Genomic DNA, 16419 nt, shown 5'->3' on the forward strand with positions numbered 1-16419 from the left:
TTCAACTTAAAAACTCAACTCAACTCGCCCTATGAGAAACACAATCAACCCTGCAGTAAAATAACACTTCCAAAAGTTTGCACTTAACCCCCAAACTGCAATTTTTCCAAACTCAACCAAACGCTCCAAAATTTAAAATCCACACTCCTCAATATCACACAATGCAAAATCAACACTTCCTCCAACTCAAATCCACGCACAATATCACCAAAATTCACAAATTCAACCACAATCAAAATTTTCAAATCCATAAATCTAAACTCGAAAAATTGTGATTAAAAGCTTAGGGAACTTGAAATGTTAACAAAACAATGGAGTATTCGCCACCAATTTAGCCAAAAATCACCTAGATTGCAAAATCCCCAATTTCTTGAACCCACAAATTTCTTCAATTTTTCGCAAAGATCTTGGTTAGATCGAGTTGTTTTGGTGTTTAGAAAGGCTAAGGAGTGAGAGACTTGGCTGGGAAATCACTGAGAAGTCTCTGGATTGAAGTTGGAAAATTTTTCTCTCAAATGGCTTTGAAAAGTTTTGTGAAAAAAATGAAAAGTCACTCGGTCTTTTATAAAAACTAGTTTTTGCCGCAGCAAAAAAAATCTTCGCCGCGGCGAAGTTCTTCATTTCAAACCCTAAAAACAACCTAGTTGATGCCGCGACGAAGACAAATTCTTTGCCGCATTGAAAAATTATAGTTGTGAATTGCCCCAGCGAAGAACTTTCTTCGCCGCGGCGAAATTTCCCTTTATAAATTTTTCTCAACTTTCTTCGCCGTGGCGAACCAAAATTCTTTGCCGCAGCTAAAAATTACAGAGATGAATCGCCTCGGCGAAAATGATACTTAGCCGCGGCGAAGTCTGGGACTTTTCGAATTCCAATTTTTCACAAATATGCTTCGCCGCGGCTGGACAATTCCGTTTTCCACCTTGATTCGATAACTCACCTGAAACACCTAAAAACACGCAAATTAGACTTCATCTAAAATTATAAGAAAACTAAACAATTAAAAATAACAACAACAACTGAAAACACTTGGTTGCCTCCCAAGGAGCGCTTATTTATAGTCGGAAAGCTTGACTCTTTTAAGTTCTCATGTCAATCCGGACTATCTAAATGCATCAACTCTCGAGCATTGTCCTTGCACCGAAGTTTCAATTGCTGATGATTTTTGTCACCTGGGGCCCTTGTTGAGAGCTTAACCACCCATTTCCATTCCTTGGTCATTCCTCTCATGGCTTGAACATTCTTACCAACAGCTTTCAGTTTTCTTGATTTTTCTTCTAGTTGTTTAAGTGGAGGAATCCGTCCCTTGTGAGGATACATGCTCAGTTGTGGCCTATCTTGGAATGGTGTAAAGCTCTCTGGGTTGTGGTCCTCCTCATTGGTTCACCTTGACTTGACCGTGCATCCTTTAATTGACGAATTAGGATAATTAAGTTAGGAAGTTTCAATTGCGGACTAACCTACCGAATCAATTTTGAAACATGACTCTTACTTTGGTGGAGCTTTTAGAGATTCAAGGACATTGAATGTCACTTCCTCATCTTGCATCCTTATGATCAGCTTCCTCTCTTGAACATCAATTAACGCTTTTTCGGTTGCCAGGAATGGTTGTCCCAGGATGAGAGGAATTTCCTTATCTTCTTCCATATCCAACACAAAGAAATCTGTCGGAAAAATAAATTTGTCCACCTTGACCAGCACATATTCAACGATGCCCCTAGGATGCTTTATGGATCTATTTGCAAGCTGCAAACAATGGTTGTCGGCTTCACTTCACCAATTCCTAATTTCCTAAAAACAGAAAAAGGCATAAGATTTATGCTTGCACCTAAATCACATAAAACTCGATCAAAAGTAATATCTCCTATAATGCAAGGAATAGTAAAACTCCCTGAATCTTTGAGTTTCGAGGGTAGCTTCTTCTGGAGAATGGCACTGCACTCCTCCGTAAGCATCATTGTTTCCTCATCCTCTAACTTCCTTTTGTTTGATAAAATCTCCTTAAGAAATTTCGCGTAGCTCGGCATCTGTTGCAATGCATCTGCAAAAGGAATGTTAATATGCAATTTTCTAAATATTTCAATGAATTTGGAAAACTGCTTATCCTGATTTTTTTCTTCAGTCTTTGAGGAAACGGCATAGGTGGAGTGTGATGTGCCAATTCTGGTGGTATCTCGGGAAATGGCAATTTCTCTTTCTTTTGTCTTTGCCTCACTTCCTGTTTCTGTTCTTCTTCCCTAGAAATAGATGGTTTCTCTTCAGCAATGATCTCTTCATCTACTTCCTCATTAGATTCTTCCTTTTCATTTGGTGGCTTTTCTTCGTTCCCTGCTTGCTCCACCTTTTTCAAAACTGTCCCACTTCTCAGAGTTATTGCATTTGCTTGCTCATGTGGGTTAGTCACTGTGTTGCTTGGCAGTAAGCCCTATGGTCTCTCATTCAACTTGTCAGCCAACTAACCCATTTGTACCTCCAAGTTCCAAATGGAAGCCCCCTGATTTCTTAAATTCGTTCTTGTCTCATTCATAAAACCTGTGGTCTCTTGCATAAACTTTCCAAACATCTCCTCCAATTTTGTCACCCTTTGCTCTCCTTGTTGGTTGTTCACCCCTGTTTGGTTGTTTGGCAATGCCCTTTGATTCCATTGATTGTTTTGCTGATTCTGTTGGTTTTGATTGCCCTAGGACAGGTTCGAGTGATTCCTCCAACCAAGATTATATGTGTTGGAGTACGAATTGTTTGGTTGCCTTTGATTTCCAGCCAAGTAGTTAACCTACTCTGACGATGACAATGTTGAGGCAAACGTGTTCCCTACTTGAAAGTCACTGCTCACGTGATTACCTGCACAAAAATCACAAGTTAGTTGAGGAGCTTGTATAGAGTTTACTTGCATACTTCCCAACTGTTTCTAAAGTGTTGTTAGTTAGGCTGAAATAGTTGTATATGCATCAACTTCATGAAGACCCATATTTCTTTGGTTGCACCCTCTCATTAGGTCTTTGATAATTGTTGCTTGCCAAAACCTCAAGCAACTCGTGAGCTTCTTCCGGAGTCTTATTCTGTAGTGCTCCTCCCGAGGCTGCATCCACCATAGTTTGCACATTCACCATTAATCCATTATAAAATGTTTGGACTTGCATCCAAACTGGCAACCCATGATGTGGACACCTTCTCAATAATTCTTTGTATCTCTCTGAAGCCTCATACAATGATTCCAACTCTTCCTGAATGAATGACGTGATATCATTTCTCAACTTTGCCGACTTTACGAGAGGAAAGAATTTGGTCAGGAACTTCTGTGATAAATCATTCCATGTGGTGATTGTTCCTGATGGTAGTGCCAGTAACCATCCTTTAACTTTATCCTTCAATGAAAATGGTAATAGTCTCAATCTGATTGTATCATCTGACACTCCGTTTGACTTAAACGTATCACAAATCTCCAAAAAATTTGTAATGTGTAGATTCGGATCTTCCTTCAAATCACTCCTGAACTAAACCGACTGCTGGATCATCTGGATGATTGCCGGCTTTATCTCGAAGTTGTTGGCTTGTACTGCTGGTCTAGTAATACTTGACCCACTGCCTTCAACTGTGGGAACTGAGAATTCCCTCAGTGTTCTATTCTCTGCCATCTTTACAACTATGGCTTCTGGTTCAACTGTAGCTTCTCTTTCTCTTCTTTCTCTGTTCAGTCTTCGAGTGGTTCTTTCAATCTCAGGATCAACAGGAACCACTGGCTGACCTCTTGCTCTTCGCATAAACTACACAGAAATATAGAAAGAGTGAGATCACACCAACCTAAAAGACTAACAAAAATTAAACAAGAACAATTAAGTAAAAAAAAAATAAAAAAATATGACACTTCAATCTAACTAACACAAGAAAATTTTAACGTTAACACAAAACTCAATCCTCGGCAATGGTGCCAAAAACTTGATGCGTTGTAACTACAACATGCATAAATAGCAAGTGCACTAGTCGCACAAAGTAATAAAGTGATGAGTGAGTATCGTTCCCACGAGGATTGGTTGCTAAGCACTAAGTTTTCTACTGTTTTCAAGTTGAAGCAATCGAGTTTGTTTGGATTAATGGGAGAAAATTAAACTTAAAACTAAAACAAAATTTCTAAATATTCCAAGCTAAATTATGAAAGCAAGATAAACAAGGTAATATCAATTTAAACAAACGGGTAGGGTTTTGATTTCATTCGGATTCTATGGATTAAACCTATAGATTATGCTGTTTCCATATTCACATGCATTGATTGTAAATTAGATTCTCTAAATTGTAAAAATACCTTCTCAGGCTATGTTTTCCTACATTTCCCTATTAAATTTCCACACCCAACAATTTGAAGATTAATAGTTCTAAGCTCATTAAGCACTTAGAATCCTAGATTGATTTCATTGATTCTTAAATCTATCTCTAGCATTTAATACTACAATGGTGATTACCCAAGAAGCTTAACATGACTCATTTCTCAATCTCATCATGTTCATCAATTAAAAGCAATAAATCCAGAATAAACACACAATCCTTGCAATAGCATATGAAAATAATAAAAATCAATTGCTCAATCCATGAGAATCCGAACTACATCAAAACCCTAACCCAAAATGGGTTAGTTCATAGCTAAATCAATACAATAAGCAAGAAAAACAATAAACACAAAGTTCAACATGATAAAATGAGAGAAAAGACAAGAGATCTCCCCTAGTTGCAGAATCCACCAGATTCAATCCCAAATCTTCTCACTTTTCAACACAAATTCGTCAAATCTACAACTAAGAAGATGAAAAAGCTGCTATAGACTAAGGAAAACGCGACTCTCTATCAAAATGGTAAAGTTTCACTTTTATACCTTGTCCAAAAAACCTAAAACTTTGCCTAAAAATGAAACTGTGCATTTTACAAAAACTAGGATTCGCAGACTTCGCCGCGGAGAAGAAGAAATCTCGTTGTGGCAACGAAGTGAAATGGATTCTCATGCGTGACTCATTTCGCCACGGTGAACCTCCATGAAGAATTCTAAAATTACATAATTGCCCTCTGCTTGCTTCTTTGCTTGAATCTTCGATCTTCGATGCTCTCCCATGGGAACAAGCTTCATAGTGCTTCACTCTATTTCAGAACTCTCCCAAATTCTGAGATCCGCTTACTTCTGAGTCTAGAAACTCCAATTCGCTCATTATTTGCTCAAAATGTCCATTTTAGCCTGAAACACAAAATGTTAAGAAATAAGTAGCAATTCAGGCATAAATGAACTAAGAAGTATCTAAAATCCAGCCTAAAGCCTAATAAAAACAGTATAATTCTTGGATTATCATTCCAACTCAGTCAGTTTTGAAATTTTTTTACTTTCATGCACATTGATCAAAACATCATCAAATACCAATGTCTTTGATATTCCAATCACTTGGGGAGTTTCCGTATTTGAGAAAAAGTGTAAAACTTGATATCAACCACAAGATTGTATCATTTACTTTTCTTCAATCAAAGCAACCATTCAAACATGCATGCATAAATTTATGAAAAATATGTCTCTCATATGTTAAAAATGCATGCCAAATCTTACATATGAATTGAACATGTTCTCCATCTTCGTGAGAAGACTTGCCATTTAGTGATCTTTAAGTCCATCATCTAATGTACCTTATCGGTCCCCTTTGGAGAAACATGTATAAATTTCTCTATACGGGTTGTTGCAAAAGTAGATTTTTTTAGTACCCAACTCATAATCCCAACCCTTTTATCTTTGCAATTCAATGAATCAAATCACGAAGACAATCATGCAATAAATGTACAAAGCATGTTAACACAATCAACTCAAACATATTCTTAATATGCACATAAAACACATCATCTTAATCAATTTCTCATATAAAACAATCACATAAGATGATGAATCATACCTGGTTCACATCTATCATTCCAAGCTCTCTTTGAATAATGTCGAATCTTTCTTTATCAAGAGGCTTAGTGAAAATATTAGCTAATTGGTGATTAGTATCTACAAATTCAAGCACAATATCACTCTTGCTAACATGATCACATAGGAAATGATGTCTAATGTCTACATGCTCTGTTCTAGCATGATGCACATAATTTTTAGATAAATTAATAGCACTTGTATTATCATAATGAATAGGAATGTTATGCATTTTACAACCAAAATCTTCAAGTTGTTGCTTTATCCAAAGAAGTTGTGCACAACAACTAGCTGTTAACACATACTCAGCTTTTGTGGTTGAAGTAGCAACTGATTTTGTTTCTTTGAAAACAATGAAATTAGCATGCTTCCTAAGAATTGACATGTTCCACCAGTGCTCTTCCTATTAATCCTACATTCTCGAAAATCAACATCTGAATATCCTATAAAACTAAAAGATGATCCTTTAGAATACCATAAACCAATATTTGGAGTTCCTTTCAAGTACCTAAGAATTCTTTTGACAACATTCAAATGAGATTCCTTAGGACATCATTGGAAATATGCACACATGCATACACTAAACAATATGCCCGGCCTAGATGCAGTTAAATACAAAAGTGCACATGTCATGCCTCTATAAACCTTTGTATCAACACTTTTACCTCCCTCATCGGCTTCCAATTTGAGTGATGTGCTCATGGGAGTAGGTTGTTCTTTGAGGTCCCGTGAAGGTGTTATCTTCATTTTCAACCTCCCCTTGATGCTCTTCTTCTTTGTTGAGATTTGATGGTGATGCTTTATCATTGATTTCTAGTTCTTTCATCATTTCATCAATCTCTTCTTCTTCATCATTTCCTACATTCTTAGAAAAAGATTCATCAAATAACACATGTATAGATTCTTCAACTAAAAGAGTTCTTTTGTTGAAGACTCTATACACTTTTGAATGAGAAGAATAACCAAGGAAAATTGTTTCATCAGATTTGGCATCGAATTTCCCAAGGTTTTCCTTACCATTATTAAACACAAAGCATTTGCAACCAAAGGGATGAAAATATGCAATATTTGACTTTTTCCTTTGACTTTTTCCTTTGAATATCTCATAGGGAGTTTTCTTGAGTATGGGCATAATCATACCTCTATTAATGATATAGCATGAAGTATTAACCGCTTCGACCCAAAAATATCTAGATATGTCATGCTCACACAACATGGTCCTAGCCATTTCTACTAAGATTTTATTTCTCCTCTCAACAACTCCATTTTGCTGAGGAGTCGTAGGTGCCAAGAAATTATGCTCAATGCCATGCTCATTACAATATGATTCAAACAATGTGTTTTCAAATTCTTTTCCATGATCATTTCTAATGCATGTAATTGCATAACCTAATTGGTTTTGCAATTTCCTAATCAATGGCAAGAATGATTTGAATGCATCATTTTTATGTGCAAGAAATAGCACCCATGTATACATGAATAATCATCAAAAATCACAAAACAATAGTGCTTACCTCCTAGACTAGTTGTCTTTGTGGGACCACACAAATCCATATCCAATAATTGTAAAGGTCTAGAGGTTGAAACAACATTCTTGGATTTAAAGTACACTCTTGTTTGCTTGCCTTTAGCACTTGCATCATAAATATGATCTCTTTTGAAAACAAACTTGGGCAAAACATGCACTAAATTCTTTCTACAAAGCTTTGCAATGATATACATGCTTGTGTGATCTAATCTTCTATGCCAAAGCCAACTATCTTCATCTTTTGTAGACAAAAGACAAAGATCTTTGTATGCAATGTCACACAAGTCAACAATATATTCATTTGAGCGTCTATAACCTATGAATGCAATTCTATTTGTGCAAGAATTAACAACTTCACAACACATAGATTGAAAAACAACTTAAAGCCTTTGTCACTCAATTGACTAATGCTCAACAAATTCTGCATTAACCCATCAACAAGCAATACATCATTTATGGTTAGAGACTTGTTACCAATAGAATCAATGCCTATGATTTTTCCTTTTGAGTTTTCACCGAAAGTGACATTTCCTCCACTTTTCGGCTTTAATGTGGTGAACAAGCTCTTGTCTCTAGTCATATGTCTTGAGCATCCGCTATCAAGGAACCACTTGTTTGCTCCAAATTTCATTGCTTCAAGATATACCTACATAATGAAAATATTCATGTACTTTTTGGTACCCAAATTGTCTTGGGTCCATGGGAGTTAGTTTCACTCTTTTTACCACAAAAGACTTGCCTTTCCTAATAAGACATTTGTGTGTGCTATGACCAACATACTTGCAAAAACAACGTTTTCTAAAAGATGCTTTTGGTTTAATGAATGGTTCATGCATTTTTTTTACGAGGTTTTTCATTTGAAAACATGTTACAGCCTAAACCTTTGTTGTTGAAAGCACATCTTTGTGAAGAAAGCATTTCATCAAGTCTTTTACTTCCCAAAGTGAATTTGCCTAAGTTTTCTTTTCTGTTGTCAAGCTCATTTTTCAAATCAAGGTTTTCCTTTTGAAAGCATCACAAACAATTCTATAATCATCAAACTCTCTTTGTAAAACAATTTTGTCACATGACACATAATCAATCTCATTTTTAAGATCTTCAACATTACCCAAAAGTTGCTCATGCTTGATTAAAGTTGCTCATATTGAACTTTCATCATGCATGCTTGATTATTTTTAACTTTCTACTTTTCAAATTCTTCTGTTAATGACTTAAATGTACTTTGCAATTCATTAAAAGAATAGTGTTCGAAGTCATTTACCTCAGATTCACAGTCTCCTTCTAAATCATCTTCCTTCGCCATAAAACAAAGGTTGGCTTGCTCCTCGTTTGACTCATCTTCATCACTTGAGTCATCACTTCCACTCCAAGTGGCGGCAAGAACATTTTTCTTGTAAGGTTTGTCCTTCTTCTTCCATTTGGCTTGAGGACAATCTTGACAGATGTGGCTGGGCTTTTTACATCCATGGCAAATTATCTTTGATTTGCCTTTATCATCTTCATTTCTTCGCTTGAACCGTTGGAATTTTCTTCATTTGAATCTTTTGTTCCTTCCAAGAAACTTTTTGAACCTTTTTGCTAAGAAGTTGATTTCATCCTCTTCCATATAGGAATCATCATCTTCTTCTTCTTCATTCTTAGTCCTCTTTGGTTTGATCTCTTAATCTTTTGGCTTTCTCTTTATCTCAAATGTCAATAAGCTACTAATGAGCTCATCCATTTTCATCTTGGTGAGATCTTTGGATTCTTCAATCACGATCACTTTCATTGTCCAACTTTCTAGCTTCGAAGAATATTCTTTACAAGTTCAAGAGTCGCAAAACTCTTTGCAAGACCTTTGAGGTCATTTATCAAGTTGGAGAATCTCTTATACATTTTGGCAATGCTTTCTCTAGTTTTCATCTCAAACAACTCATAATCTTGGAATAGCATCTCAATCTTTGATTCCTTTACTTGGCTTGTTCCTTCATGAGTGGTTTGAAGAATTTCCCAAGCATCTTTAGCTATTTCACATGCTGAAACTCTTCCAAACTCTGTAGAATCAAGAAAGCAAAACAAAATGTTAAGTGCTTTATCATTTAAGCTTAATTTCTTTTCATCATCAATAGTATAATGTTCTTCCTCTTTGGGAAGACCTATTGAGTCATTCATGGGAATGAAGTTCCCTTACTCTACTATTTTCCACAAGTTATAATCCATAGATCTAATGTGGAGTCTCATTCTAATTCTCCATTATGTATAGTTTGTACCACAAAACAATGGAGGTCTAGTAGTACAATGACCCTCACTAAACAATGGTGTAGATGAACTAGCCATGTAGATCGATTAACTCTTGAAACCGTTAGATTTTCAACAAAAGAGCCCAAGCTTTGATACAAATTAATTGTTAAACCCTAAATATGGCTAATATTACTAGAGGGGGGTAAATATGAATCAATAAAAATATTCACCGAATAAAAATTATCAACACAAGTAATAGCTAATGATGAGTTTAACAAATCTGTGTTCAATAAATAAACTCAACAACCAAAGAATGACAAAGTCAATGTTAATGCAAATGAGCAATAAAGATACCCAAATGAGAACAATAAATGCAATCAACTTATAAGTAATAAATATGAGCAATGAGTGTATGAACAAGAGTAATAAAGAAGTTGGGGGAGAGAGAGAGGGAGAAATGCTCTAAGATTTATAGTGGTTCGGAGCTATATCCAAAAGCCTCCTACATTTACTTCTTCAAGGCAAGCTCTTTGAAGTTCCACTAGAAGCAGATTGCACCAAATACAATAGTTTTGTAGGATTTTGCCACACACACTTAGATTTATAGTATTTCACTTGGTTATATAGGATTTCACCACCAAGGTTTTAATCAAAGTGTTTTGTGAATGATTGCCTCTTCGATATCGGCTTATACACACAATAAGACCAAAGACACTCTCAAAGATTTACAAAATGAGTACATGTGAGAGTATGTGATTTGGATTTTGAGCTCTAGGGATTATATGGGAATGTTTTCTAATTTCATAAGACTCTTCGTTACCCTTTAGCGTAAAAACATTGAGTTTTTATAAGTTGGTCGTTGCTTCATTTAATGCAACTTTGATAAAGTCTGTAAAACCTAGATGAACGATCCTTTCATAATCACAAACGATTGTTCCTGACACAATGGATATGTTTTCTCATATCTAAGGTTTCTACAATGATTGTTCCACCACGTTGTATGATCATGCAAAGGCATTGCACGGTCATTCCACCATATGGAACAATCTCACCCAAATGCTTTTCCAAATCCACATGATTTTTCAGAAGCATGCATGGCTTCTTGGAATGTTATCATGCAAAACTCTATAATAGGAACAGTCATTCCACCACGGAGAATGGTTGTGCCACTTTTGATACATGAGTTTTGGCTTGATTGACTTTGGAAAATCGTCAAGAGCTCAAAGGATTCTTAATTTTAAATATCTTGACTTTTGACTTGAACGGAATAGACATGCAGGATGTTTGTTCAAGTGCCACACATTTTGGCGGAACGTTGAACAACTATGACGAACGATGTCCTGCAATACGGCATGTTCATCTGGGCAATTTTCTTCTACTGAACGACCGTGCACGTAGTACCACTTGAAAAATCATCTTACGCGTGGTCATACCACTTGAAAAATCTGTTTTGGTTTGGTTATGACTTGTGTCATACCTTAGCATGTTTTGGTTAGTAATCAATCAACTTTTTGGATAGTTTTGGCACATAAAAAACATGAGAGGTCAACACAACAGGATGGATGTAGCTGATCGTGCGCTGATATGGCTGTTATCGGCCAAATCCATTGTGGATTTGGCTATTTCCAGCTAGATCAATGCATGACTGACTAGATTCAGCCGGTCGTGTGCCGTTTCGGCCATGTCGATTGATGGTGGTCACTGGAGGGCAGTGGTGGTCTTGGCTAGCCTGAAATTTGTTTTACATATAAGGGCATTACTATTGATGTAGACCCTCTAGGCGAATTACCCTAGGAACCCACGAACTCAATGGAATAGGAACAAGTTAGTTTGCTAGGAACGTGTTGAGGATGATCAAATTAGAACCCTAAGGAAACTAAGTTCTTAAAACCCTAATTTTGAGACGCCACAAAGGTTGATCACTCCCTTTGATAAGTCGAGATTCAAGCATTCATTCAAAACGCAAGAAGGCAAGTAAATAGCTTCTAAAAGCAAACTTCAATTGATAATAATGTGTCCCCCAAAAATAACATGGCTACCCCTTTTTATAAGCAGAAAACCCTAAAAAAAAACCCTAGCTAATTGAAAAATGAGTTGGGCTTTAGTACAAGCAAATTGGGCCTAAATAAACCTTAAATAAATAAAAGACTAAAGAATCTAATGATAATTAAAACATAAAAAAAAGCCCAAGATTAAAATAACGAAAATTAAGTCCTAAATTAATCCTCACATCCAACTTGATCTTCCGAATCTACCCCTTACGTAAAAAGATAATAGATCATCCTTGGTGAAGCTTTGAAATCTTCAAATTTAGTCTTAGAGTCTTCTAGTACAGCCTCTTTGTATTGATGCATTCCATGATCAAGCCTTGCAAAGCCTTTTTCATCATCTTTGTCTTTGCCCTAGTTATTGGACCGCCAATTCCTTGCAAAGGATCTTGGGAATATTTGGGAATATCAACTTGGTCAGCACCTCGATCTCCATTATTCCCTTCCTCTTTGAAAGGATTCGTCCTTGAATCACCTACATCAAACAAAGATAAATCAGCAACATTAAAAGTTGCACTAACATTACCATAGTCGCTTGGCAAATCTAGCTTGTAGGCATTATCATTGATCCGCTCCAAGACTTGAAAAGGTTTATCTCCTCTAGGCTGCAATTTTGATTTCCTTTGTGTGGGAAACCTCTCCTTACGCATGTGCACCCAAACCCAATCTCCAGGTTGGAAGACAACCTTCAAACACCCCTTATTGGCTTGCTTAGCATATTGGTCATTCTTCCTTTCAATGTTGGCCCAAACTTTGGCATATGAATCCTTCACCAAATCTGTCTTTTTCTTACCATCAAGATTAGCATGCTCATTAGTAGGCAAAGGTAAAATATCCACAGGTGTTAAAGGATTAAATCCATAAACAATTTCAAAAGGAGAAAATGAAGAAGTAGAATGAGCAGTCCCATTATATGCAACTCAATATGTGGCAAACATTTCTCCCACTGCCTTAAGTTCTTTTGAACGATAACACGCAACAAAGTAGTGAGTGTCCTATTAACTACTTCCGTTTGACCATCCATTTAAAGATGTGCAACAGTAGAAAATAAAAGTTTGGTTCCTAATTTATTCCATAAAGTGCGCCAAAAATGACTTAGGAACTTAACATCTCTATCACTAACAATTGTCTTAGGCAACCCATGCAAATGAACCACTTCTTTAAAGAACAAATCAGCAATATGTGTTGCGTCGTTGGTTTTAGAACATGCAATAAAATGAGCCATTTTACTAAACCTGTCAACAAAGAAAAATATGCTATCCTTGCCACTTTGAGTCCTTGGTAATCCTAAAACAAAGTCCATAGATATATCAATCCAAGGTTGATTAGGTACAGGTAAAGGGGTATACAAGCCATGCGGTCTAACTTTAGATTTTGCTTGTCTACATGTAATGCACTTATCACAAACAGATTGCACATCATGCTTCATATGAGGCCCATAAAAATGCCCCCGTAATATATCTAAAGTCTTTAGAATACCTAAGTGACCCATCAAATCTCCCCCATGACTTTCCCTAACAAGTAACTCACGAATAGAACAAATAAGCACACATAATTTATCTTTCTTGAATAGAAATCCTTCATGCCTATAAAAATCACCAAATGCACACTTATCACATGCATTCCATACTTGGCTGAAATCAAAATCATTTGCATACAAATCTTTAAGCAATTCAAAACCAAGTAATTTAGTTTGCAATGAAGTAAGTAATATGTACCTCCTAGACAATGCATCAGCCACAACGTTTTCCTTCCCATGCTTGTATTTGATTACATAAGGAAACATTTCTATGAACTCCAACCACTTAGCATGTCTTTTATTAAGCTTACCTTGGGTCTTCAAGAACTTCAACCTCTCATGATCGGAATGAATGATGAATTCCCTCGGCCACAAGTAATGATGCCATGTTTGAAGAGTTCGCACTAATGCATAAAGCTCCTTGTCATAAGTAGGATAATTCAATGCTGCCCCACTTAGCTTTTCACTAAAATAAGCAATTGGTTTGGAATCCTGCATCAAAACAGCTCCTAGTCCAATCCTGGATGCATCACATTCTATCTCAAAAGCTTTATTAAAGTTAGGCAAACACAACAAAGGTGCATTAGTTAGCTTATCTTTCAAAGTTTTGAAAGCCCGATCATGCACATCATCCCAGTTAAAAACAACATTCTTTTTAACAAGTTCATTCAAAGGTACAGCAATAGAACTAAAATCTTTAACAAACCTTCGATAAAAACTTGCTAAACCATGGAAACTTCTCACCTCGTTCGTATTCTTAAGTGTAGGCCAATCCTTTATTGCCTTTACCCTTTCTTCATCAACACTAATACCCTGTGAACTAACAACAAATCCAAGAAACACAACAGATTCCATGCAAAATGTGCATTTCTTAAGATTAGCATACAATTGGTGCTCTCTCAACACCCTAATCACACCATGCAAGTGTTTCACATGTTCATTCAAATTTTTGCTATAAACTAAAATATCATCAAAGTAAACTACCAAAATTTTCCCACGAAAGCACGCAAGACATGGTTCATTAACCTCATGAATGTACTAGGTGCATTAGTTAAATTGAAAGGCATTACTAACCACTCATACAATCCATATTTAGTTTTAAATGCAGTTTTTCATTCATCTCCTTCTTTCATGCGGATCTGATAATAGCCATTCTTTAAATAAATTTTAGAAAACAATTGAGAGCCATACAATTCATCAATCATATCATCTAATCTGGGGATAGGATGCCTATACTTTACCGTTATCTTGTTAATAGCTCGGCAATCCACACACATGCGCCATGTTCCATCTTTCTTTGGGACAAAAAGGACAGGAACCGAACATGGGCTTAGACTCTCCCTTACAAATCCCTTTTGCAACAGCTCATCCACTTGCCTTTATATCTCCTTTGTTTCCTCGGGATTAGCCCTATAAGCAAGTCAATTTGGTATGGCGGAACCAGGTATGAAGTCTATTTGATGCTCAATTCTTCTTAAAGGAGGTAATCCATAGGGAATCTCCTCAAGAAATAGGTCCTCAAATTCCTGCAATAAAGACACGACAACACTAGGCAAAGATGATTTAAGGTCGTTAGTAGACAAATAAACATCCTTGAACATAATTACAAATACTTGTTGCCTCACCATCATTACACTCTTAACCTCATGTTTTTCAGCAAGTACACTCATTTTTTTCATTTTTCTCTCCTTTTTGCTCACTTTTCTCTCCATTTTTCCTCTCGATCTCACTTGCTCTCTTTTTATTTTCCTCTTGCTCACACTTTTATTTCTCTCTCATTTTGCACTTCTTGCTATCCTAATCTGGTCCTCATAAGCTTGCGAAGGTTTGAGAGGGACTAGTACAACTTTTCGGTTGTTCATTACAAAAGAATAACGATTTTTGTACCCATCATGCGACACCCTCCTTTCAAAAAACCAAGGTCAGCCAAGTAATATATGACCAGCATACATCAGTGCCACATCACAAAGAACCTCATCCTCATACTTGCCAATTGAAAAAGGAACCCGAACTTGCTTGTTTACCTTCACTTCTCCATAGTCATTCAGCCATTGTAGCTTGTACGGTTTAGGATGCTTCTCCTACTTCTAATTCAACTATTCTACCAACAAAGTACTAGCAACATCAGTACAACTCCCACTATCAATAATCAACATACATACCTTATCCTTCACGTGGCATCTTGTGTGAAAAATATGCTCACGTTGCTCCTCGTCTTTTTCATCCATAGGCTATATACTCAAGGCTTTCCTTGTAACAAGTAAATCACTATGCACAGGTTCTTCCACTTCAACATCGGAACAATCCTCCAATGGTGGCATCTCATCGTCACTTGAGCTAGCACTTTCGACTTCTCCATTTGCCCGTACAACCATAACCTTTTTGTTTGGGCATTCGAAAGTAATATGTCCAAATCCTTAACACCTAAAACACTTAATATCACGTGACTTAGTAAAAGTTTTAGTTTCGGGTTTACCTTTAGGAACAGTAACCAAATTCTTCGACTTTGCTTCTTTTTTTGTTCTAAAGGCAACTTTATTGTCCTTCCAATTTGATATCCACGGAGAGCTAGCGGACGAACCAGATCTGAACCTCTTGGACTTGATTTGCTTCTCCACTTTAACGGCTTTGTGTAGTAGCTCCTCCATCTCTAAGTAATGTTGCAACTCAACCATGTCAGCAATCTCCTTGTTCAATCCGGCAATGAATCTAGCCATTGTTGCTTCTCTGTCTTCTTCTATGTTTGCTCTAATCATGGCAATTTCCATCTCCTTATAATAATCCTCTACACTCATGGAACCTTGAACCAGCCCTTGCAACTTCCTATACAAAACTCTATTGTAATGGCTCAGTATAAATCTCTTGCACATCACCAACTCCATCTTCTCCTACGACCGAATTGGTCTCTCACCATTCCTACGCCTACTGATCACCAATTGATCCCACCATATACCTGCATAATTTGTGAACTCCACAACTGCTAGCTTTACTTTCTTCTTCTCGGAGTAATTATGACAATCAAATACGTGCTCAACCTTTCTTTTCCACTCCAAGTATAGCTCAGGATCATTCTTTCCTTGAAAACTCGGAATTGCCATCTTTATACTGCCTATATTGTTATCTCCTTTGGAGTCAATCTTCTTGGCCCGTTTATAACTTGTTTTCTCCACTT

The 16419-nt window shown here is 36.6% G+C and overlaps 1 non-coding gene across 1 annotated transcript; it reads left to right on the forward strand.

Annotated features, from left to right (window-relative positions):
- The first annotated feature begins 3150 nt into the window (after window positions 1–3150).
- On the forward strand, window positions 3151–3257 carry LOC116109724. Its single transcript, XR_004124796.1, has one exon. It is a non-coding gene; the product is annotated as a small nucleolar RNA R71 (small nucleolar RNA).
- The last annotated feature ends 13162 nt before the right edge of the window (window positions 3258–16419 follow it).

The sequence above is a fragment of the Pistacia vera genome, unplaced genomic scaffold (assembly GCF_008641045.1).
Source record: "Pistacia vera cultivar Batoury unplaced genomic scaffold, PisVer_v2 Contig588, whole genome shotgun sequence".
NCBI classification, from domain to species: Eukaryota; Viridiplantae; Streptophyta; class Magnoliopsida; order Sapindales; family Anacardiaceae; genus Pistacia; species Pistacia vera.